Here is a 27,927-nt window from a genome sequence, read left to right as displayed (position 1 = left end):
AAAATGAACAACCTGCTGCACTGCTCGAAGTTCCACCCACTGGGAGGGTTTCCCCTCACCACTCTTCTTCAGCAATATCCCAGAAAAGAGCTGTAGTGTTGAAGCTGTCCACTTTATATTGAGCTGCATCTGTAAACCAGGCCCAAGTTTTCTCTTCGTTAGTCAACTGATTGTAAGAAACTCCCCAAGAGACCATAGCTGTGGCAAGAGTGGGGTAATGGGCCACTTCCTCACAAACTTACTTGTGCCTTCAGGACCCACAGGAGCCCTATCTCATAAATGCCATTTCCATTTTATGATGGAGTGCTGTTGTACATGCCCAGCTTTATGGCTTGGTGGGTCAGACAATATTCATATCATGACAGGCAACTTAGGTCTCCTGGTAACTTGGTAGCCAAGGATTGACAGCAGCCAGTCTTTGAGAAGAAAGCATTCCTTGATGTGAACAGAGGAGGCAGCCAGGGTTAAAGGCAGGACTACATATGTTGGATGAAGAGTCAAATCCTAGATTTTCTACTCACTTCTTATGGCAATGACATTGGCCAAGGTACTTAATAATATTAATTATGGTATTAATACAAAATACCTAATTGTTCTACACATTATTATACCTTTTTTACATTTGAGGAACTAAGGTTTTAGTACTTGAGTAGATGTTCAATTAATAATTATTGTTGCTTCTTCTACCCCTAATCCCTTAATACAGTTATTTTTTACTAAGATCATTTTTTAGTAGACTAGAATTCATAAATCCTAGTTCGGAATATTTTCATCTGCTGCTGCTGATTTATAGACAGTGATAATGTTGCTGTTTAGTAAATCGATATAATGTGATTCAGATGATAGGCTTTTGCATCAGGCAGACCTGTGCTGAAATCCAAGTTCTGTGATTACTTGCTCTGTAAACTTGGACAAGTTACTTAACCTCTCTATACTTCAATATTTTTAATTGGTGAATAAAAGATAAAATGAGATAATGCAAATAATTCACTAATACTTGTAATCATATGGCTGTCACTATCACCAATATTTGTTATTTAGATTCTTTCTCCCTTCCCCTCACCTCTTTTCTTTTCTCCCTGGATCTAAATGCCAAGCTCACAAACAGGATCCACAAAAGGAGATCTGGAGGAAATTTTCTAGCATGTTTAGGACCAATGCAATGGAATCTGTATGCCAAACTTGGTGGCTTGCCCTAATTTGTGGCTCATAGCATTTTCTTCTCCAGATTAGAAAATGATTTCCAGACTATGCTCAATGAAATAGTCTTCCATAAGATGCTCCAGGAAAAGAATGATTTCGTGCTCAAGTTTGGCAAACACTAACATAAACATGTTTATGACTGAGAAACTTGTATGAGAGCCTTATATGCTATTATGCATTTTGATGAGATATAGTTTGTCAAAATTGTTTAACCATAGGCATGATTTTACTAAAAAACACTTACGAACATCTTTTAATCATGGTAAATAAATATATAACATAAAATTTCAATTCAGTCCGTTAATTATATTCATAATGCTATGCAACCATCACCACTATTAATAAAACTCTTTTATCATCCCAAATAGAAACTCTGTGCCCTTTATGCAATAACTCTCCCTTTCCATTCTTTCCCCCAGTACCCTGATCATCTCTGACCTATTTTCTATCACTGTGAACATAACTAGTCTATATATTTCACATAATTGGAATCATACATTATTTGGGGGATTTTGGGTGCCTGGTTTATTTCATTAACATAATGTTTGCAAGGTTCAATCCGTGTTCTAGCATATTTCAGAGCTTCATTTTATGGCCAAATAGTATTCTACTGTGTGGATATTCCACATTCTGTTTATCCATTCATTTGGCATTATCATTTGGCTCATTTCTACCTATTGTGAATAATACTGCTATGAACATTGGCATACAGGCATCTTTTTGAGTCCCTGTTTTCAATTCCTTTTGGTACATATCTAGGGGTGGAATTGCTAAGTTATTTGGTAGTTCCATGTCTAACTTTCTGAGAAACCACCAAACTTCTAGGTTGTATGTAGCTTCATGTTTGACTTTTTCAGAAACCACCAAACTGCTTTTCACAGTAGCTGCACCATTTTATATTCCTATCATCAATATTCAAGGAATCCAATTTCTCCATATTCTTGCCGGCATTTGTTACATCCCATGTTCTGCTTGTTGTTTGGGTTGCTGTTGCTGTTGTTATAGCCAACCCAGTGGTGTGAAGTGGTATCGCTACATGGTTTTCAGGTGTATTTCCTAGTGGCTGATGATATGGACATCTTTTCATGTGTTTACCGGATATTTGTATTTCTTCTTTAGGGAAATGCCTACTCAAGTCCTTTGCCCATTAATTAGGCATTGGTCTTTTGTGGGTGGGCTATGGGAGTTCTATATAAGTTCTGGATATTAAGATTTGATCAGGTACATGAATTGTATTTTCTGAGGGTTGTCTTTTCACTCTGTTGTTAGTGTCCTGTGATGCACGGCAGTTTTTAATTTTAATGAATTCAAATTTATCATATTTTTCTTTTTTTGACTGTGTTTTTGATGTCATGTCTAAGAAATCAGTGCCAAACCTCAAGTCATGAAGATTTACTCCTACAGTTTCTTCTAAGTGTTCTATAGTTTTAGATTTTAAATTTTGGTCTTTTATCGATTTTGAATTAATTTTGGCATGTAGTATAAGGTAAGGGTCCAACTTCAGTATTTTACAGTGGATATCTAGTTTTCTCAGCACCATTTGTTGAAGAGACTCTTCTTTCCCCCATTGAATGGTCTTGGAACCCTTTCAAGAATCAAGTGACAATAGACGTGAGAGTCTATTTCAATTTTATTCCATTGGTCTATATGTCTATCCTTATGCCAGTATCACATTGTTTTGATTACTGTAGCTTTGTGGTAAGTTTTGAGTTTGGGAACTGTGAGTCCCCCCAACTTTGCTTATCTGTGAATATTCCTAACATGAGATGCCATGTTAGAATTTTGTCTGTGCAACAACATGCATAAATAAGTATTCAAGGTACTTCACTGAGTGAAATAAGCCAGTTTCAAAAGGTGACATAGCATATTCCACTTATATGACATTCATAAGAAAGCAAGACTGTAGGGACATGGCAGAGGGGTGGTTGCCAGGGGTTAGACACAGGGAGACGGTTTGTCTACAAAGAGGTATTATGAGGAAATTGGGGGTGGGGGGATGTAAAACTGTTCTATCATGATAGTTGTGATGTTAAACATGTTAATATTAATCTAAACATGTTAAAATTCATGGAACTATATACCAGGATAAAGTTAATGTTACAGTATGCTAATTTAAAATGAAAAAACACTCAGCAATAACTACTGTTGATATGGTATCTTTTGAAATGTTAATGTACACACACAACCTCATTACATACATATCATTTTTTTTATCTTTTTTAGCTGAATTACAATATCATATATTTTTATTTTTACAGAATTTCCTTCTCTTGCAACTAGAAGTTTCTATGTACATTGGACCAGGATGTTTCCTTTTAAAGATCTTTTTGGGATATATGCCGTATTTTACTTGGAGTTGGATAAATATAGCGAATTCTGACACAGAACCAAGTGCCCCACTGGGCAGTAAGAATATGAGCTTCCAAAAGGATGTTCATGACCCTCTTTGAGAGAAATAGTGGACACTGATGATGGCATACCCAGAATCCTTTCCTTGCATTTCTTCTTATCAGAATTCAAAGTTTGTCTAGCCAGTAATCAAAACTTTCAAAATTCTTTTAGAGGGTTTGTAAGCAAGAAACCTTACATATTTAAGATCACTTCTAAAATTTTTCATCATAAGTTTAAATAGTAATAAAGAATGAATTTTCCAGTATGTTGTAAAACCATTAAATCCTTCTTAAAATCCATCCAATGCAATTTAATACTGTAGTGATTTGGGCCTCAATATATCTATTTTTAAAATACATGAACAAGCTCTTCTTTAATAGACAATAAGTGTATATCATTGTCCCAGAGGCCATCCCCTGTGAACCAGCTTCTCCCATGTTTCCCTGAGAGAGGCCAGGCCCCTCTCTTTCCTGAAATTATCTGGTTTCTTCTCCACTCTCCAAAGGGAAGGAAAGTTCAAAGAGGAGTAGAGTCTGGCCTTTGAGAGTTTTTTCCCAAACCCTCCACACTGACTAGTTGTCTCTTAGATTGCTCTCTTATTTCCTGCTGAGATTTACGAGGTGGTAGCCTTAATCGCTGCTCTGCCACTAGCCAACACTGTGACCTGGGATAGACTTATTCTTTTGTTGGACCTATTTTGTCAATAGCAGAGTAGATCCAATGGCCCCTAAAATCCATCAAAGTCTTAAAAAACTGGGTTTTCTAAGAGAGAGATTATTTCTAGCTGGTGGATCAAAGATGGAGAAGGTACCAATTGAACTGGATTTTAAAGGACAAGAATGTGTCCCTTAGAACCTGTGATAAGGGAAAGCAAGCTGTTTGTACAAAGGAAATAAGATTTGGAAGGCAACATATGTAGATAGGAAAGAGCAAATAGTACAATTGGGATTAGAACAAAAACATGTCCTGGAAGATAAAGATAGAAATGTGGATGGGACTAGTCGATTAGATAAAGGTAGGGAGAAGGGATAATCCTTGGGACATCATGCTTGAATTAAATAACACTTCCCCAAGGTTTAAATCTCAAGCCAGTACAATTGATGAGTTACCAATTGTACCAGATCTCTGCTTTTGCATCCATATAAGAAAAAGAAGTTTTTTGCCAATTATTAGCAACCCCTAAGAATAATGTTTGAAATAAATCCTAACCAAAAACTAATAGGTCCATTCCAAACACAAAGCAGGTGTCAACCAGAGCAAAGAAACTGTATTAAAGCATCTCATCAGCAACAAGAAACCAATTACTTAGTGATGAGCAGGGGATAAGATCAACAGAGATATCTCTTACAACATGGAAACTTAAAAGGGTTTTGTGTTAATAAATAATGTAAATCCAGCATTAAAAAAAATAACAGGTCAAGCACAAACCTTTTCAAAAACTAGAAGACACTTCCCAACTTGTTTTATGAGGCCAGCACAATCCTGATAACAGAACCTGACATTACAAGAAAGGAAAATTATAGATAATTATCTCTCCTGAACACAGGTATGAAAATTCTAAAAAATATATAGCAAATTGAAACTACCAATTTATAAAATGTATAATATATCAACATAAAATAGTTAATCCCAGAAATGCAAGGTTACTTTAATATTTGTAAGTCAATCAATATAAATCAGCACACTAACAGAATAAGGAAAAACGTTACCATCTTCTCAGAGGAAGAAAACTCATTTAATAAAATTCAACACCTATTCACGATTCAGGAAAAAATCTTTCAGTAAAGTAGGAATAGGAAAAAACTCTTTAATCTGTTAAAAGTTATCTGCAAAAAACCTATAGCCAACACCACACTTAAAGATGAAATAATCTCTCCCTGTAGTTAATAAAAAAAAAATAGTGTCTACTATTAATGCATCCTTTGACATTATACAGGTGATTCCCAGCAGTGCTATGGGACTAAGAAAAAGAAATTAAAGGGATGAAGATTGGAAAGGTAGAAGAAAAATTGTCATAAATCACACAGATACGATTATGCACATCAAAAATTCAAACTAGTATACAAACTATTATCATAATTAAGTGGATTTATCAAGCCAATTGGATTCAAATAAAAAACAAAAATCAATAGTATCTCTACATAATAGCTTCAAATAGTTGGAAAATGAAAATTTAAAATATCATGTACAATAGTATAAAAAAACATGAAATAATAGGAACAAATCTAATAATAGAGATGAAAAGCTTCTAAAGTGAAAACTACAAAATAGAGTTCATAGAAATTTTAAAACACCTAAATAAAGGGGAAAATATTACATATTAATGGATTGAAATTCTCAATATGGATTGAAAGATGTCAATTATCCCCATATTGCACTCCAGATTCAATCCGATCCCAATCAAAATTCTGACAATTAATGCTTAAATTGTACAGAATTTCTATTGGGGCTGATTGTAAAGGTCTGGTGATGAATGGTGGTCATGGTAGCCACACACACACATACACACAACACACAAAAGTCCCCAAAATATGTGGACATAGCTGACCCTAAAACGTTCATGTTGTAATGCAAAAGAATATAGAAAAACCGAGACAATCTTAAAGAAGAACAAAGTTGAAGGACCTACTAAAAATCAAGACAATGTAAAGCTATAGTAATTAAGACAACATCATATTAGTGCAAGGAGGGAGAACAATAGGTCAATACATATATATATATATATATATATATATATATATATATATATATATATATGGTCATCAGACTCAAGACAATACCACTAAATACATATGATTCCTTTTATAGCAATTGAAAGGACAGGAAAGATAAACCTATAATGACAGAAGTCAGAACAGTGTTTATTTCTTGAGTGGGGGCCATATTAACTGGGAAGGGGCACAGGGGAATCATCTGTGGTACTGAACATGTTCATCTCTTCTGGAATATGGTTACACAGATTTATACATTTTAAAAATTCATAAGCTAGGGCAGTGCAATGGGAGCTCAGTGGTAAGAATTCTCGCCTGCTGAGCTGGAGGCCCGGGTTTGATTCCCGGAGCCTGCCCATGCCAAAAAGAAAAAAAAATCGTAAGTTATTTACTTGAGGTTTATGCACTTAGTGTGTGCACTTTTCTAGCATGATAAACATTTTAAATAAATGAATGTAAGCTGTATGAGGATGTAATAACGCATCTGACTCAAGTGTTTTATGTTTGACTGCTGACAGTATTTAAGTCTCATCCTTCCCTCTTCTTCTGCCCCACACCTGGGAAAGCTGATAAGAAAGCCATCTTTGGGGCTAATGGGAAGTTCAAACCACTCAAGTTTCTGTCTAAGCTTGGAAAACCTTATCCCAGGCCCACCCATTAACCCTCACGAAAATTCCAAGCCAGTCTCCTTTGCCAGCTCTCTTAAGCCATTTTTGGACCTGTCTGAGGATAGCCCTGCTTTTCCCAGAAAGCTTCATTATGTGTATAATTAACCTTTTAATCCCCTCTTCATGCAAGTCTTGACATTTGAACCCAATTTTAGATAGGTGCATCCCTACATTGTGGGTATCTACAACAAAGTTTTTTGTTTTTTCCTGTTTTGTTTACTGCTGCATCCTCAGCACCTAAAACAGTGCCTAGCATGTAGTAGGTACCCAATAAATATTTGTTGAATAAATGGAAAGCTATTTGGTAAGTCCAAGATTAGAAAATAAATCATTTGAGTTGATAGAAGGATAGATAGGATTAATGAGAGGATGTAGATAGAAATGTCAATGTACATCTCTGAACCAAATGAAGCATGTGCCATAGTAGATATAGACTATACTGGAACTATATCTAAGACAAAATAAATCTACTTAGAGTTATGAAAAGCCACCCCAAAAAATGGATACTTGGTCTGGGGTAAAAATGCCAGGAGTTTTTCCTTCCATTCTTTGAAACAACAAGCAAACCAGTCTTTATGGAAATATTCCACACTTCAGTAAGCAGGTTTGGCTTTTCTTAAACAAAACAAAACAAAATCCTCTGCTCTGTGGCCATTCTCTTTGCCTTCCCCAGGTGATGTTCTACTGGGGTCATTTTATTGATGTTGCATAAAGGGGGATTGGGTCCCAAGGGGAAGGAGCTTATGCAGCAGGAGGGGGAGGGACGCCAAAGCTGAGAACAGTAGGCAAGAACATATTTGATTGGGAATAACTTATTTAAGTTTGGGAATAGAGTTGTGCTTCTCTGGTCCTCCCTTTGAAGCACTAGCAGTCTAAAGTCAAAGCTGCTTTAGTGACAATTCTGCCTTAGAGAGCTCAGGGATTCAGTAGCACATCCTCCCCTATGTCACCATGCATTTCCTCACCTAGGAATGGAACCCCAGTGTCGATCTTTTCCCAAGGTGACATGCTGCATCTCTGTAATTTCCAAAGTGTGAATGATCTGCTGTTGCTCGGCATCAGGGAAAGTGGAGAACCCCCACATAAGGACTGACTATGAGCAGAGAGTACATCACCAGAGCTTATCAATGAACTTCATGTCTTGTTCTTTATCTTTAAACATAAGAAGAGAAATGATAATGCTCAAACACACTGGGAAGTGTTCTCAGTATATCTCTAAATATGATCCATGGAGACAGCTCACAAATAGCCTTATTTGACCAGTAGTTTTGGCCAGGTATGTAAGTATGGGCTCTTTTTTTAAGAGACAAGAAATTGGGTTAAGAACTTTGAGAACTACAAGGAAGGAAGGGGTTCCACTTTTTCTTGTTTGTACCATCTTAGTCCCCATGTCAAGCTGGAAAAAAATAAGTAAAAGAAACTCCTTCAGAAAGATGGAGGACTATACAGGCAAGAGGCCACTCAAGCTTTCCATACAAACAAGCCTTTTCCTGGTTTCAAATTTGACCATTAAGTGTTTCAGTGTGCGAAGAATACCTACAAATTCCTAGTCTCAAATGTAAGTAAGATGTAAGATTTGGGGAGCAGGGGTTATACAAATTAACACAGGCTAACCCAAAAGACTGTCTTCCAAAAAAAGCATTTACTAAGGATCCTGTCAATTAATAGCTACTAATGAAAACTCGGAGTGCTGTAGAGACCTACTTTCAACTTTAAGAATGGGGCTTCTGGGATGCAAGTTTATTAGCAGTGCCAGAGCTATTCAAAAGGGGTTCAATTCTCTGAGCTAATGTTTTCTTCACTAACTATTAACTGTTCATCCAGAAAACAAGGGTTGGACATTAATACATAGCATTTATAGAGATATCCTAGTCACTTGCTAAGTTTTTTACATGCCTTATTTTTGCTGAATCTCACAATCACCTTATGAGGTAGCAAAGAGGCACAGAGAGGTCAAATTACTCAGCTAATAAGATGTACAGCTGGAATATGACGCAGATCCACTCTCTTTGTCACTGCCTCATTCTGCCTCTTTTAAAATAATATATACTTGAAACTCAGTTGTAAATGTGGAAAACTTCAGCCCATAAATAGCCTGAGCAAGACCAATTGCATTCTGTGTCTCATTTCGGTTTCTCATATACCTTTCCTTGGTCCTATTACATGTACCTACACAGGTAAGTCGATATTGGGGTGGACCTACAGAGAGAAGTGAGCTATATGTAAGGCTCACCAGCTGTGATAGTTTGGACATTATGTACCCCAGAAAAGCTATGTTCTTTTTCCTAATCCAATCTTGAGGAGGCAGACTGTTTAAGTGGAAACTTTGATTAGGTTGTTTCCATGGAGAGGTGACACACCCAGTTGTGGATATGACATTTTGATTAGATGAAGATGTGACTCTGCCCATTCAAAGTGGGTCTTGATTAGTTTACTGGAGTCCTTAAAAGAACCACCATAGATGCAGACATTTGGAGTTGCTTGGAGTGCCAACAGAGACACTTGGATAGTCAATACAGAGAACTCTTAGACACAGATTTTTGGAAATACAGAAGCCCCAGGAGACATCAGGAGATGACAAAGCCAACAGAACCTAGATAGGAACCAGAGCCCAGCAAATGTCACCATGCGCCTTTCCATGAGACATCAAGTAAGCGAGAACCCAGAGTTTTGCCCTGGAGCAGCTGTCAGGACCTATAGATGCTTAGAGATGAAGCCACTGGAATCAGAAGCTGGTAGCAAGGGAACGAGCAACAAGGACCAGCAGACACCAAGCCACATGCCTTCCCATGTGACAGACATCAGCCTTTCTTCAGAGTTAAGGTATCTTTCTCCAGATGCCTTAGTTTGGACATTTTTAAGGCTTTAGGACTGTAAAATTGTAACTTAATAAAACCCCTTTATAAAAGCTGACCCGGGGCGGGCCGCGGTGGCTCAGCGGGCAAGAGTGCTTGCCTGCCGTGCCGGAGGACCCCGGTTCGATTCCCGGCCCCAGCCCATGTAAAAAACAAACAAACAAACAAAATATAATAAAACAAGAAAATGTTTAAAAATGTTTCCCTTTCTTCCTCCCTTCCTTCCTTTAAAAAAAAAAAAAAAAAAAAAAAAAAAAAAAAAAGCTGACCCATTTCTCACATTTTCCATTCTACAGCTTTAGCAAACCAAAACACCAGCTCAGGATGAAGAAAGAAATTCCCTGACCAATTAGCAAAGTCTTTCAAGGATGGAGGTTGGGATGGAGGCAGAAAACTTGCCAAGAAGGTACTATCCCTGATTTAACCAAACCCCACTGTATTACAAACAATATGACTGAGGCCCAAAAAAGGAAAATGAATTGCCTAAGGCCCCAAAGAGTTGGAAGTGCTCAAGACGCACTGGAGCTCAGGTTTTCTTGATTCTGAATCCACCACTCTTCCAAAAAGCATTGCATCCTTTGCTTGTAAACAACCTCCTAAAACCACCACCTGTATTTTTCAGTGTTGTGAACAACTGAAGAGCTAATACTCATGAACATCTTTGAAAGCCATAAAGCATGATTTTCTAGCAGGGAGTTATAAAGATCAGAAGCCGCATCACCAAGCCATCTCTTACTACACATTTTATCTCCTAAAAGGTTCATTTTCAAGAAAATTACATAGCTAGAACATTTCTTCCAGTAAAATTTTCTGGGGCCTCATCACCACAAAGGTCTTCACTAATTACTCGGGCACCACTATATAGTCATGTGAATTACTTAAGTGCCTACCTAGCAATGACTATCTACTGGCCCAAATCAGTTAATGTAGCTTCCTAAGGTGCTTAAATTACTCCCAGGGAGCAATTTTAACACCAGGAAAATCACCTTCACTTAGATAACTATCTAACAATTTAAGGAAGGAAATCTATCAACTCTTCAGGATACCATGATAATTTTTTGTAATTCACCATTTGGGGCAATAGCTAACACTTGATTGCAACAAAAATGAGCCTAATTTTGTTTTGTATCCTATCTCTCTCTATTACAAGTCCAATTTTGTGAAAAAGCCTCATATTAATGCTAGCATCACTGAGAAGAGAACAGACGAACACAAAGAAGAGAGAGACAGATGTACCTTTGGATGGGAGCTGGGTGTGTGGCATCACACCACCAGAAATAAACAGTAATTTTGACACCAAAATTAGTCATTTGGAAGGGCATCCAAGGAATATCCAATGAACTTGAAACTTTCACAGATGTTAGAGAAAGTGCTCACATAGAATTCTCTTCGTTCAGAAATTTAGCTTGAATTTGCTACATTTTTTAACTTTTATAGCATTTTTTCTACTTCCTGAGCTGAGCATCAAAATTCTTTTTTTTTCTCTGAGTGGGTGATGGTGGTCCAGTGGCAGAGTTCTTGCCTGCCATGCCAGAGACCTGGGTTCATTTCCCAGTGTCTACCTATTTAAAAAAAGAAAAAAAAAACAAAAAACAAAAAAAACTTTTTTTTCTAAGATAAATTTTGATATTCCAGAGAAGTTATTTTTGTGCCCAGCACAAAGTTTTGTATACAGCAGGCATTGAACAAATATGTAATTAACATAAATTGACACTGGCACCATGCTAATCACTGAACTCAATGCCATACCTATATACTCACTTAAAAACAGTATCTACCCTGTAAGTGCTTTTAAGAATTATTTTCATTTTACAATGAGTAAATGAAGGTAACTCATTCGAGATCACACAGCTGGTAAGTGGTGAAACTGAAAAAATGGGCATGCCAAAACTGGTTTGGGGAGATGTCCTCTGTTCCTATAATCTTTTCTTCTGAGCTTGTTAATCCACAGGCCATATAACCAGAGCATGCATAGAAAACACTGACTCTTTTCCTTTAGACAACATTTGAGACACCAGGAACAAAGGTTACCTTCCTCAGAACGAAGATTATGTAGACAAGGAGACATAAAAGCAAATCAAATGTGAGAGGTTCCTCAGTAAGGAAGATCAGGCATAAATTGTACTCTACCAGACATGGACAACTCTATACTTAACAATTGGACTATGCCACGTCAAATCATTCCACTTATGTTCCCAGATCTCACCTCCCATTCCCATAAAACCTCCCTTAACTGTCAGATCAGAGAGACAGACTCGAGCCTCGCTTCCTGTCTCCTTGCTGGCTGACTTTGCAATAAAACTCTTTTCTCAAAATCCCAATGTCATAGAATTGGCCTCTATGTGCACCAGGCCTTGCTTGGTATCAAAACCAAGACTCTCAGGCAGTGCAATGGTGGCTCAGTGGCAGAATTCTCACTTGCCATGCCAGAGATCTGGGTTCGATTCCCAGTGTCTGCCCATGCAAAAAAAAAAAAAATAGAAAAAAACAAGACTCTCAACCAGGCCTTTCTAGTTCCAGTAGGCTACGAGCACAGACCATACTGGATTTCATAAGTCTGATGAAATTAGATATTCCCCTAAATGGATATTTGGAGAAAATTGCATGTGAGTTGTGTCTGATCATGAGATATGAAGGCCCAATGTAATGTGGTCAGTGTACAATTTGTTTTAGCTTTGACCTTTGAAACCAGTTTTATAAAGGATTACACTGTTCTTGAAATGTCATTTGTGATCAATTACTTATATGTCACATAAGGGCTTGTACCTATCAGATCACTCTGCCACTCTATATTATTTACTTTTAAGTTTGTGTGCCAATTTGATTCTGTGGTTGACCCCAGAAAAGCTATGTCCTTTAGTCCTTATTCAATATTGCTCATGGGGAGCTTTTTGATTGTTCCCATGGAGATGTGACTCACCCAATTGTGGGTATTAACCTTGGATTAGAGGGAGGTGTGACTCCACCCATTCCAGGTGGGTCTTGATTAGTTTACTGGAATCCGTTAAAAGAAGAAGCATTTTGGAGAGAGCCCCTTTTTAGAGCCATGAGATCCATGACAGCCACAACAGAGACCATGCAGCCAGAGACATTTGGAATGAAGAAGAAAAACACTCCTGGGGGAGCTTCATGAAACAAGAACCCTGGAGAGAAAATCTAGCAGATATTGCCTTGTGCACCATGTGCCTTTCCAGTTGAGAGAGAAACCCTGAACTTCATTGGCCTTTCCTCGGTGAAGGTAACCTCTTGGTGCCTTAATTTGGACATTATTGTAGACTTGTCTTAATTAGGACATCTTCACTGCCTTCGAACTATAGATTTGCAACTTCTTAAATTCCTCTTTTTAAAAGCTGTTCAGTCTCGAGTATATTGCATTCTGGCAGCTAGCAAACTAGAACAGTTTGCAACCTGAAAAAATATATCAGTGAGGGGAGGGAAAGATGAAATAGAAGATAAGATTGACTCTAGAGGTAGAATAAATAGAATTGCTATAATACTTCCCAACCTGTAACCATCCAACCATGCCCTGCTTTATTATATGGGGGTGGGGGGGAAGCTCTAAATCAGCTTTCACTAGCCAGCTCCAACTATCATTAAAATGAAGACAGCAAGGAGAAACTATGAAAGAGTGTTCCTTTTATTCCCTGGGTAACATTAGCTCATCTTCCTCCCTTTGATCTATCTGCAAATCCTTAGTGTAATCTACTCCCTGCACCATAAATCATCATTGTCCTATCTTGAACATAGTAAAGTCTCCCTGGAAAATAACAGTGGGGGTGAAAGGAAGTTTTGTTGGTTCCTTTTCCAGCTTTGGTTCCTCATTAGAGACTATCACAAGCTCTGCCAAAATAGATAATTGAAAATGTGTAAACCTGGCTCATGAAACTTGTGTCTTTGGAATGAGAGAAGAGTTTCCCATACCTGCTATGTCCTCTATGTCCCACAGTTGGTTCACTTACTTCCGTGACTGTGAAATCTAATGAGATCAGACTGGAGCACAGAACCATGGTTTAAGTGACCAGCCACTGCTCAGATCTACCAAGTCCCAACAAAGGCTCTCTTGATCAGAGATCAATAAATCAGTTTAATATAAGGATAGTTTCCCTGGTTGGAGACATTGAAGGAAAAGCCATTTCTTTTTTTGCTCAGGTTGGATCAGTGACTATGTTCACAAAGGACTAGCAAATGTCGAAGAGTCACTGTTAGTACCACAGCACTCAATTGATGGCACCAAGCTATTTATATTCTCTAAATTAATAGATGCCTAGGATGTTTGTTCAGTATTGGAGCCAGGAATCAAGGACCCTGATCAAATCAATGGTTGTCCAAGACTTAATCCAGAGTTACCTGATCCAAGATGTTTGAGAAGAGTCTATTAGCATTAACAATGACCTGTTCTCCAAATGCTGCTGAGTGGTATATATCCTGAGAAAAAGGTTGACAACTCTTTGTGGGAGACAGAAGAAAGAGCTGTTTTTGTCAGCAGAGGATGCTGACATGACCCCTACTCAGCAGTAGAAAAATAACAATGATGACAAAACACTTAGATTCTCAACCCTCTGAGTCCCATCATAAGCCTAAATAGCATCCTTTGGTCAAGTGAAGTGAAGTAGAACAAAAAATTCAGGAATCACTCCTGAACTACTTAAACCTCTGCCACCAAACTGGGTAATGCTGGCAAAAAAAAAAAAAAAAAAGGTTCAACAAATGTAGCTAGAAATTGATGTAATTTAAATGTAATAATAAATATTCATCCAAGCAGTATGTTGGGTCTCATGCTTATAACAAATTTCAGAAAATTAACCAAGGCATTCTGATTGAAGAAGACAGAAATATAAGATGGTCGAGGATGCTGTTCCTCCACAGGATCTTTGAAAATTGGCAAAATCTGACAGAGCTATCTTCCTTCAGAACTCCAGAAAACAGTTAAAGGGTTGCAGTACTACACAAGTGCCAAATTAAGAAAATTCAGCTTTGAAAAAAAAAGGTAAAAGAAAAGCTTGTAAAGCCCTCGCTTTCTCATCCTCAGCATGGTGTGAACTCCCATTGTGGGCCTCTGGCCCTGATTCAGAGGGACAGGGTAACCCCAGTGTGCTCTGTGGTGCACTATATGTCAGTACCAATCTATTGAGTAGCAGCCTGAAAGACTGAATCATGAAGCACATCTCTGGCTCAGAATGTGCCCTGCAGGCAGAAGCAGCTTGCAGACAGTTAAAGCAGTAAAAGATACAATTAATCCAAAGCAATCTGGGACAAAGGATTACCTGCTTTAAGTCATACATAGAGCACCTGAAAGGGGGTGAGATTCTATTTCATAGGAAGTGGAAAGGACATCTGAATTCCTGTAAGCAGAGGATTCTTAAGGTCATAAACAAGCACAAGCCCAGGACAAGACTCAGGCTCAGAAAATAAGAGAAGTACCATGTATGATACATTTACTTTGGTCTGACACAGCAGAGCAAACTGCAAAGAAGGAGAAAGGTGGGGGTTTTTTTTTCTTTTTCTTTCTTTTTTTTTTGCATTGATTTGTTTGTATTTCTTAGTTCTTGGCACCCAATTGAATTTCTGTCATGTTACTAACTGGATACAAACTTAAGGAATAGACAGCACAGAGACTAAAAAGTTAATACTTTAAATATTAAAATGTACAAGGTGCAAGAAAAATTATAAGCAAAATAAATGAAATAGAAAATGATGCTTTATCCAGAGAAACAAGATAAAATCCAAAAACTGCAAATAGTCAGAATTTGGATATACCAGACAAATATCTTTTTTTAAGTTATCCTTAATATGCTCAAGGAGATAAAGAAAAACATGGAGAAAGAACTAAAGGATATGAGGAAAACAATGAATGAACAATGTGAGATAGAAATTCTAAAATGGAACCAAATAGAAATACTAGAGTTGAGAACCACAATTACTGAATGGAAAAAATTCCCTAGAAGGTTTCAACAGAAGATTGAAACGTGAAAACAGGACTACCAAAATGATTCAGATTGAGGAGCAGAAATTAAAAAGAATGAAAAAAAAAGTGAACATAGTCTAAGAGACCTGTGGGCCACCATCAAACATACCACTATATACATTATGGGAGGAGAAGAAAGAGAGAAAGGAACAGGAGGAATATCCAAATAAATAATGGCAGAAAACTTCCTAGAGTTCATAAAAGACGGGAATATGTACATTCAAGTATTCCAAACAGTATAAAATTGAAGAAAACCATGCCAGACACATAGAAATCAAACTGCCATATGCCAAGAACAGAGGCAAGAAGGCTGCATAATGAAACACTTAAAATGCTGAAAGAAAACAATTGCCAATCAAGAATTTTATATCTGGCAAGACTGTCTTTCAAAAATGAGGGCAAGATTAAGACATTCTCAGACAAACAAAAATAAGGAAGTTCATCACCATTAGACCTGTCCTACAAGCAATGCTAAAGGGAGTTCTTCAGACTGAAAGAAAAGGACACTACACAGTAGGTCAGAGCAGGATAAAGAAAGATGTCCAGCAAAATTAATCATATGGGTAATTATAAATGCCAGTACCATTGTATTGTATTTTTTGATATGTTATTCCACTTCTTACTTATCACATTCTAAAATGCAAATGCAAAAAAAGTAATGATAAATCTATGGTTTTGATCATACAATTTAAAAAAATTTTAAGATATGATTTATACAAGTACAACAAAAATGTGGGGTGATGAAGAAGTACAGGAACAGTGTATTTATAGGTTAAATTGGAATCAAACATGATTGTTTTGATTTAAGATGTTAAATTTAAACCCCATGGTAACCTCAAAGAAAACATATGAAAATATACACAGAAATAAATGAGAAGAGACTCAAACTGGTAAAATAAAAAAATAATAAAGTTGGCATTAACAGAAGAATGGAGGGGCAAGATGGGATGACTTAAACAGAGACAAGAAAGTTCTTCTGTAGTAGTTACTTTAAATGTAAATGGATTAAACTCTCTAGTCAAAAGGCTGAGATTTGCAGAATGGATAATAAACCATGACTCAATTATATGCTATTTACAAGAAACGCAAGACACAGTAGGTTGAAGGTTAAAGGATAGAAAAAATTATATGCCATGCAAATGTAACCAAAAGGGAGGTGAGGTAGCTATACTAATGTCAGTTAAAATAGACTTTAAGTTAAATAACTGTTACTGGGGTAAAAGAAAGTCACTATATACTGATGAAAGGGTCAGTTCAACAAGAAGACATGGCAATTATAAATATATATACAATGGCAGAGCCCCAAGATATATGAAGCAAATATAGACAGATTTAAAGAGAGAAGTAGATGGTAACTGCATTATTAATAGGACACCATTATACTCCACTTTCAGTAACGGATAGAACATCTAGACAGAATGTTAATAAGGAAATAAAGACTTGAGTGATACTCTAAGCCAACTAGACCTAACAGACATATATAGAATACTTCACCCAACAGTTACAAATACATATTCTTTTCTAGTGCACATGGATTACTCTCCAAAGTAAGTCATATTTTAGATCCAAAACAAGCTTCAATTAACTCAAACATAGTGAAATCATACAATATATTTTCTCCAACCACAATAGAATGAAGCTAGAAATCAATTACACAGGAAGAACCAGAAAATTCACAAATATGTGGAAATTAAGCAAAGCACCCTTAAACAACCAAAAAGCCAAAAAAGGAATCACAAGGGAAATTAGAAAATATCTTGAGGTGAATGAAAATAAGAACATAACATAACAAAACTTTGGGATACAGCAAAAGCAGGCCTAAGAAGGAAGTTTACAGCTCTAAATGCATATATTAGAAAAGAAGAAAGATCTCAAATTAGACCCTTACTTCACAACTGGCGAATCTGGAATAGGAAGCACAAACTAACAAAAAAGCAAGCCAAAAGGAAGGATATAAAAGGATTAGACTGGAGATAAAGAATAAAAAATAGAGAGAATCAACAAAAGCAAAAGTTGGTTCTTTGAAAAGATCAATAAATTGGCAAAAAATTTATCTAGACTGGTAAAGAAAAAAAGAGGATACAAATAATTACAATCATAAATGAAAGGGGGACATTATTACCAACCCCACAAAAATAAAAATATATATATTTTAACAGAATACTATGAACAACTGCACTTACAAATTAGATAACCTAGATGAAATGGAAAAATTCCTAGAAATACACAAATTACCTACACTGACTTAAAAAGAAATAGAAAATCTCAACAGACCAATAACAAGGAAAGAGATTAAATTAGTAATTAAAAACCTCTTAAGAAAAGTCCAGAATCAAATGGCTGCACTGATGAATTTTACCAAACATTCCAAAAATTAACAACAATCATGCTCAAACTCTTCCAAAAAATTAAAAGAAGGGAACATTTACTGACTCATTCTATGAGGACACATCATCCTAATACTGAAGGCAGTTGTAGTTACCACATAAAAGAAAATTACAGGCCAATATATCTTCTGAATACATATGCAAAAATCTGCAAGAAAATATTAGCAAACTGACTCCACAGCACATTAAGAGAATTATACACCATGATCAAGTGGAATTTCTCCCAGTTATACAAAGGTGGTTCAAAACAAGAAAATTAATTAATGTACTACACTATATTAAGAGAATGAAAAAAAAAACCATACAATTTTCTCAATTGACAAATAAGCGACATTTTATGAGCTCCAGCACCCACTCTGGATAAAAGCACTGAGAAAACTAGTAATAGAAGGACACTTTCTCAATACGATAAAAAACATATGTGAAAGCTCACAATTAACATTACGCTAAAAGGTGAACAACTGAAAACTTTCCCTTTAAGACCAGGAACAAGACAAGGATGTCCACTGTCACCACTGCTATTCAACCTTGTGCCTAAATTCTAGCTAGAGAATTAGGTAAAATAAAAAAGTAAAAGGCATCCAGATTGGAAAGGAAGAAATGAAACTTTTTTATTTTCAGATGATACATTATATACAAAAACCTTTAAAAATCCATAATAAACAAAGCTATTAGAACTAATAAATGAATTTAACAAAGTAGCAGGGTACAAAATCAACACTCAAAAATCAGTAGTGTTTCTATACTCTAGTAATGAACAATTCAAAGAAGAAATCAAGAAAAAATCCATTTACAATAGCTCCTAAAAGTATCGAATGACTAAATCTAACCAAGGATGTAAAGGACTTATACATGGAAACTACAAAATACTATGAACAGAAATCAAAGAAGACATAAATAAACGGAAGGACATTCTGGGTCCGTGGATTGGAAGATTAAATATTGTTAAGATACCAATTATTCTAAAGAGATTTACAGATTCAACACAATCTCAATCAAAATTCCAACAACATTATTGGCAGAAATAGAAAAGACAATTAACAAGTTTAAATGGAAGAGAAGGAGCTTCCAGTAGTCCAAGACATCTTGAAAAAGAAGAACAAAGTTGGAGGATTCATACAACAAATCTTGAAACTTATTAAAAAGCACAGTAATAGTGCTGGCAAAGGGACAGATATATAGAGCAGTAGAATGGAATTAAAAGTTCAGAAATCAACCCTCACAGTTACATTTATAACTAACTGATTTTTGATGAGGGTGCCAAATTCACTCAATGGGAACAGTATAGTCTTTCCAATAAATGGTGATAGGAAAACTGGATGTCCATTTGCAAAACAGTAAATGTGAACCCTTACCTCACACCAAACACAAAAATGAACACAAAAATGGATCAAAGATCTAAATATAAAAACCAATTCTATATAACTCCTAGAAGAAACATAAGGAAGTATCATCAGGACCTTGTATTAGGCTATGATTTCTTAGACTTGACATTGAAAGCATGAGCAACTAATGAAAAAATAGATAAATGGGACCTCATCAAAATAAAAATCTTTTGTGCGTCAAAGGACTTCATCAAGAAAGTAAAAAGACAATGTACAGAGTGGGAGAAAATATTTGGAAACAACATATGCTTTAAGGGCTTAATATTCAGTTTATGTAAAGAGCTCCCACAACTCCACAACAAAAGAACAAACGACTCACTTAAGAAATCGACAAAAAGACACATGGGCATTTCTCTAAGGAAGGTACACAAATAACCAATAAGCACAGGAAAAAATGCTCAACATCACTGGTTATTAGGGGAATGCAAATCAAAAACCACAATGCAATCCTATTTAACATACTTTCTAGAATGGCTACTAATAAAAAAAAAAAAGAAAATAAGTACTAGAGAGAATGTGGAGAAATAAGAATCTTATTCATTGTTGATGGGAATCTAAAATGATATAGCCACTGTGGAAGACAGTTTGGCCATTCTTCAGAAAGTACAGAATTACCATATGACCCAGCAATCCTACCTTTAAATATACACTCAAAAGAATCAAAGCCAGGACAGAAACGGATATTTGTACAAAAGCATTACTCACAATTGCCAAAAGATGTAAGCAACCCAAATATCCAACAACAGATAATTGAATAAACAAAATATGGTGACTATATACCTACAATGGAGCATTACTAGCTATACAAAAGAATGAAGGACTGATATATGCAATGAGGATGAGCCCTGAAGACATCATGCTGAATGAAATAACCTGGATACCAAAGAGCAAATACTGTATGATCTCCCTGATACTAAATAATAAGAACAAGCAAATTCACAGAGTCAAAAACTAGAAGTCAGGTTACAGAGGCCAGGGTAGGGACAGGTAGGGATGGATAGTTAATGCTTAAATGGTATGGAGTTCTGTTTGGGGTGATGGGAAAATTTTGTTAATGGATGGTGGTGATGGTAGCACAATATTGTGAACATAATTAATAATACTGAAGTATATATTTGAATGTGATTAAAAGGGGGAAATTTTAGGTTGTGTATATGTTACTAGGCTAAAATAATAAGAAAAAAACACATAGAACTGTACAATACAACCAGTGAACCTTATTGTAAGTGATGGACTATAATTAATAGTACAATTAAATAAATGCTCCTTTGTGTATCACATTAATGCAAGGCGGGAATAAGGTAATAAATATATGGGAACTCTGTATTTTTAGGTACCACACTAACACAAAGTGTTAATAACAGGGAAAACTGCATGGGGGGAGGTGTTGTATGATAACCTTCTATTTGGTGTATGATTCTCTGTAAACCTACATCTTCTCTAATAAAAAGAAATTATCCAAACTCCATAGATATTCATAAACATCCATTCCAGAATCAGGTCCTTTCTCATTTCAGTTCAAGACTCAATCTTAAGTGACCTGCCAAATCATCCCCACCACCATCTGCAGAGCCACCTCCCTTGGCCTCCCCAGCTTTTCCCTGATGAACTCTGGGAATTGGTCACCAAGGACCATGAGTATCTGGACGGGATATCCAAATTCACCACTCAGAGGATACTAGTCACATAGCTGATAGGAGTCCCAGTGATATAATACAAGGAAGTTAGCACCAGTACTTGGTAATTCTCAAACCTGCAACAAGTGAGCAAAAGAGTTGCTTTTATTAAGAAAAAAAAAAAAAGCCACTCTCAGATGATCTCAGATGAATTGAAGCATCTCTTTAGAAGACACCTATGGTCTATACACCAGACAAGAGGGTACACTGTTTCAGACAGAGGGAGATTTCCACAGCTAAATTACCATGAGATTGCATGGCTGGATTTACTCTGTTTGCAGAGGGTCAGGGTTCCCTCTCAAGGAAACAGTATCTGATTTGGGCTCTACACTTGATCTCAAATCAGTTGGCTCTCTTCCCTGCTGTCTCACCAGAATTGAGAAAAATCAGCACATCCAACTCAGAATTTGTCTACTTTTTTTTGCATAATATTTTAAAGAATATGAAGAAAAGGGCTGGCAGCTTCTCCTTATCTCAGAGCATACTCCTTTCTGCCTCACTTTTTGCTCTACAAAAACAATTCTAAGCAAAAATCCACCTTTCAACTTTTACCTGGAAATCAACAGAATGTCATTGGGGGAACATCAAATGGTGAGGTTTGGCAAAACACTTCGCATGTCTGGTCAATTTGTTTTGTGTCAGGAAGACATTTAATCAATATCTGTCTGATTGGCTTATACATGTATCATCCAAAAGTCATTTTGAAGGAACCATTTAATTCCCAGGAAACTTTTATACATCTGTTTATAAAGGTATATATGAGATATCGTAAATCTTTTTGTACCAAGAGAATGACCATTCAAATCCACCACACATCAAAAGCTTCAGGAACAAAGTTATTTAGAAAAGCTGTGAACATATAACATCATAAAGATTCTTCCACAGTGCATAAATAATCACCTATCTTTTTATTTTTATATAGAACTAAGGTAGGAAAGTCACCAATTCCTAACCAGCTTCCCAAATGTCTTAACTATGAAACTTTTTACAATTTTTATAAATGTAAATCAAATTCCCAAGATGGAAGCTGCTCAGATTATACAGAAACAGAAATAATCTCATTTTATCCCTCAAGGAAACCATATTTTTAAAACTGTACATTTATGGCAGAACATTTGGGCCCCATATTAATCTAAAAATATATCTGTGCTGTGAAAATTATTTTTATATAAACATCTTGGCTGAAATGAGAAGTATTAAAACCTAGAGCAACATAAATTGTAATACATGTTCTATACCAATGCAAGGTGTTGGTGGTAGAGTGGTATATAAGAATCCTGTATTTTATTTGATTGTTCTGTAAACCCATGACTTCTCTAATAAAAATAAATAAATAAAAACTGAGAGCAAGAAAAGACCCCTAGAGATCATTCAGTTCACCTTTCTTGTTTTTAGTCACTGGTGTCAGCAATACATTACAGTTGCTCATAAAATAATAACAACTAATATTTATCTACAGATTTTAACTAATCAAACACTGTGTGAGCACTTTCCATCCATTATCTTTTCTCATCTTCACATCTATCCTATGAAATATATCCAATTATTACACCCATTATACAGAGAAGGAAACTAAGGCAATCAGACCCTTTGCAACCAGCAATGCTGAGATTCAAATCTAGTCTGTCTGACACCGTAGTCTAACTCAACACTATTCTGTCTCCAAAGAAAAAAGTAATATAAACGTATTTCAGAAGCTTTGGAAAATAGGAAATAAAAAACAACCCATTCATTAATCCACTCTATCTCATCATTTTAGAGCATTTAAGTCTTTTCTCCAATGAAGCTTTCTCCTCATTTGCATAATAATGAATATTTGCTTTTTTTCAACTAACATTATAAGAAATATTTTTCATATTGTTATAGAAACTTCATAAGGGTCATTTTTTTTCTATGGATTGAATAACATTTCACTGTGCGGAGAGATCATGATTTATTTTTTAAAACTATTTTCCATTTGATTTATCAGTTAGGTCACTTCCACATTTCATATCATATTAAAAATGCCATTGAACATCTTTTTGGACATAGATTCTACTTAGAATAAACTTAGAAATGATTCCCATATATGGGATTATTTGATTAAGGAACAGGGGCCTGGGTGGGCCATGGTGGCTCAGCAGGCAATAATGCTCACCTGCCATGCCAGAGGACCTGGGTTCGATTCCCGGTGCCTCCCCATGTTAAAAAAAAAGGAACAGGGGCCTTCTTATAACTCTTACAACCCATGACTAAATTCCTTTCCAAAAATGTATACTAATATCTATTTGAATCTGCCTTTTTCATCACATCCTTACTAAGATTAGTTGTTATTTTTTAATGTGTTTTGTCTTTAAACAAGTAAAATTAAAAAATGGTACTTCAGTAATGTGTAAAATTGCAGTACTATGCTTACTAATGAGATAAAAAACATTTTTCCAAATTTAAATTAATACATGTGCCTCAACATTCTCATTTATCAGGTGAAGAAACACAGTCCCCACATCAGTGGTATACCTACCACTTGAACTGGTTCTAGAATCAGTATTTGTGCTCAATATTCATTAATTGAGTCAAGGAAGACATGAACAAACATTTCATTCTAATTCCCTTCCACAAATGACATCACCTTTCCTATACCCCATTGTTCTCCTAGTAAATTCTAAATTATTTTTTCCAGGGCAGCAGCCACAGTAATTAATAATGTTGTTGAGTCACCTTTCCATTTCACAGGAGCACTGTCAAAAGAGCATTGGAATTTTCCTAACAGACAAGCCAGGTTCTGGTCCTAGCTCAGCCCTTACTGAGCTGCACCCTTGGACAACGCCATGCACCACAATTTCCTCAACTATGAACAATGAGTACTTTAGTAAATGATCTCTAAGATCTTTCCTCTTCTGTCAGATTATATTTGTGAAGTAGAAAATCACACTGAGCATGAGAAGAGATCATAATTTCCTCCTTTTCAGGGGTGACACAAAGTCATGCCACAGAACAGCGCAAGACGAATACAGGTTTTGAGGCTCCAGAGCCTTTCCCACTATCTCAATGCAGTGAATTGGAATAAGTTTTCCATTAATTGCTAATACAAAAGGGGAAATTCTTAGCCAAAACCCAGTTACTCTGCTCTCTATGGTTTCATGTAGTCAGCAACTTGACTGATTCCCTTTTGTCTCAAAGGAAAATGTGACCTCGCCATTAAGAGCATGGACTTAGACAAGTCTGGTTTGAGTTCTACCTCCGCACCTACTCAGTTATTTGCCTCTGGCCAAGTTATCATCCTACCTGACTCTCCAAATCCTAAAAATCTATACCATAAGGATAAAAATTGTCTTCTTCATAGAAACATTTTAAAGGATTCAAGCAAGTATCACAAAGTTCTCGCAATTTGCATACATTGTACAACACGGTCAATGAAGATCAGCTATAATCATCACCTTCATCATTAACTTCATTAATAAACCAGCAGATATTTCTCAGAATCACAAAAGGGAATGCCACAAAGGGACCATTCAGTCAGAATTCAGGGGTTTTACTTACCACACAAAATTCTTTAGGCCAATTAGAAATGTCCTGCTTTTCCCCTACAGGGCACACTATCTGGGAAGAAACCAGTGCCTCCACTGATGCTGAAACACCACTTTGGGACACATTTTCTGGGGCTCAGGTGGCTGCCTTCTCTTCATACCACAAACCCTCCATGGTACTAGTGGGAATTTAATCTTCATCGTCCTTGGTACTTAAACTGAGCCCTGAATCCTGAACCCTGTCCTGTCTCATTGTCCCAGGCTCTGATCAGCTCCTTAAATTGTTATTACCCTGATCCATCTACTTAGATTTCATGAAGTGAACGAAGGTGTTTCCAGAGGAAATCTGCTAGAGGCTGATTCTGGAAAACTTCAGCATAATTAAACACGAGAGAGTCAATGAGAACCAGAGAGGCTCCAGGTCATAAATGACTTGGACTGTTTACATGATATGTAGAGACTCTTCATTTCTATGCCACAGAAATAGAAGCATCTTTTGTTAGCAAACATGCCTGTCTTCATTGTTCAGCCAAATTATTTATTTGGATAATTGGGAGACAGAACTGGAGAGAAGAAGCTTGAAGGTATGTGCTGATTAATGATTAGCTACAGAGTACAGAAGGTCTTCTACTCTGTGGTAGAGGGCAAAGGAGGATGATAGTGAGAAAAGTCCCCTTCCATCTCACTGCATAACAGATGGATGCAAAGGGACTCAGCTGCAAGGGGTTTTTTTTGTTGTTGTTGTTTGTTTGGGCTTGGTTTAATTTGGTTTAGATTGATATAGCTTGGTTTTGACTTTTTGTTTGTTTCAGTTAGTTTTTGCCTATACTGAGGTACAGTGTCCACTTCAATTAGTCCCCTACTTGCCTGCTGCTCTCCTAAAATAGATGAGCACCAATATACTAGAACCTGTGGTTGCCACATGTGTGTATGTTAACTCTCAACCTCTTTTTTTACAAATATGCCAAATGCAATAATAATATCTACTTCTTCAGGGTACCATGAGGGTAATATAGTTTGCCCAGGTTATGAAGCACAAATGTCACACCAGGAGTTGTATCTATAGCCTTTCTCTTTCAACCACCAGAATAAGAAAAGAACAAGAACAATTTCCAAACTGCACATATGCAAATCACTAGGACTTGTACTCCACTTGTAATTAAGTGGAGGGGCTAAAAAGCCTTAAGCCAGGAAGTAGATATGAACTCAGATTGAGGAAATGGCTTAGAAGCTGAGAAGATGAGAGCTGAATGATCTGTTTTTGTGTCTTCGGAGACCAGCACAGAGTCTAAGCACATGGAACATGTCAGATCAGATTGAATGGCAATGGCTGCCAGCAATCCTGTCTTGAGAAGGATTCTTCAGCCTCTCTATGGTTCACAGAGAAGAGTTTCATGGTCATTTATTGATATCTGCTATGGGCAAAGAGGAGCAAATAGAACCAGACATGTTGTATGTGATGGTTAATTTTATGTGTCAAATTGGCTAGATCACAGTGTCCAGCTGTTTGGTCAAACACTGCCTAGTTGTTGCTGTGGAGGTATTTCATAGATAGACTTAGCATCTATAATCAGCTGACTTTAAGAAAGGGGACGACTCTCTGTAATGTGGATAGGCATCACCCAATCAGCTGGTCTTAAGAGCAGAATCTGGTTCGAGGGATCAGAAAACATTCTGCCTCAAGACTACACCCTCCACTCCTTCCTGAGTTTCCAGCCTAAGGAATTTGGACTGCACACTCACATGAATGTCCAGCCTACAATCTTCCTTACAGATGGACCTACCAACCCCCACAATGGTATAAGCCAATTTCTTATAATTAATCTTTTCATTTATTCAATTTCTTATAATGAATCTTTATAAGATTCACATATATATGCATAAGTATATATATTTGCATACATATATCCTGTTAGTTCTGTTTCTCTGGAAAATTCTCACTGATACACCAAATATTTGACATTTGCAGAAATCATGGCTATATTACATTTCTGAAAATACCTTGAGATACTATCAAGAGTCATGAGAAAGGTCAATTCCCACCTTTCTCTATTCATAAAGGGAACTCTTCTGCCAAACAGTGACCTACTTCCTAGCAATATAGTTCATTGGCCTTATCCATTTAGCCAGTCTCCACCTCTCTGGATTTTCAACCAGTCCTTCAGGAATTTCACACAAGAAATCCCTTCCTCTAGCCGAACTTCTAGTTACTTGCAAAACAGAGAACAATCTGGGAAAGTGGGGAACAAGAGATATGTTTTTTCCTGTGTAAAACAAAAAATGATGGCATGTCATTTAGAGCCTACTATGTTAAAAAAAAAAATAACAGCAAAGAAATTTTGTCCCTTAAGCCCAAACTAGAAGGAAGATATCTCTTTGTGACATTGCAGACATGAAGCATGCTCTCATTCACTCAATGAGCATTTATTGAACCCCTAGCTTTGCCCAATATTGATCTAGAAACCAAAGATACAAAGATGGATATTAGTGGTCCCTTTTCTTGAGGAGCTCATATCTCTTAAGAAAGCAGATAGCAAAGAGCAAAACAAATTCAGTACGATAAGCGCTATGTTAGAGTCTGAACAGCATAATAAGAGAACAGTTAGAAGAAAGTAATCAGCTCTGATTATGGTGGATAGGGAAGATTTTGAAGAGAAAAAGACCATAAGATCCATGGAATTGGGTCTTAGAAGATTTTTGGATTATTGTAGATGAAGAAGGAAGGATGAACAGCTCAAGAGGAAGAAACAGCATGCACAGAGGCAAGGAAGGATGAAAGGTCAAGGTGAAAAAAATTTGACTGAAGGTTTAATAGTCTTGAGACCAGATGTGGATGGGAGGTAAACTGGATCAGCTTATGATGAACACTTTTTAATAATCAGTAGGTGTGAATTAACCTGTCGATAAGAGTTCTGATAAGTCTTCCACAGCACGCTCAATCATTTTATCCTAAATAGCTGTAACTACATTAAAGAAAGAATGTTCCTAGGGGCTCCTTTCAGGGACACTAACGCAGTTGTTCAGAAGAAATTCCCTGAAAAACTCTTTGTCATCAAAGCTGAGAACCCAAAGAGCTAAATGAGCAGAGAACTTCAGACTTAGGATAATGGAGATATTTTTTCATCAGAAAGGAAGAGGAAGAGAGAATGGGAGAAAAACAGCCAGTAGAGTATAGATGGC

This window comes from Tamandua tetradactyla, chromosome 13, assembly GCF_023851605.1.
Source record: "Tamandua tetradactyla isolate mTamTet1 chromosome 13, mTamTet1.pri, whole genome shotgun sequence".
Classification (NCBI taxonomy): Eukaryota; Metazoa; Chordata; class Mammalia; order Pilosa; family Myrmecophagidae; genus Tamandua; species Tamandua tetradactyla.
This window is presented reverse-complemented; position numbering follows the sequence as displayed.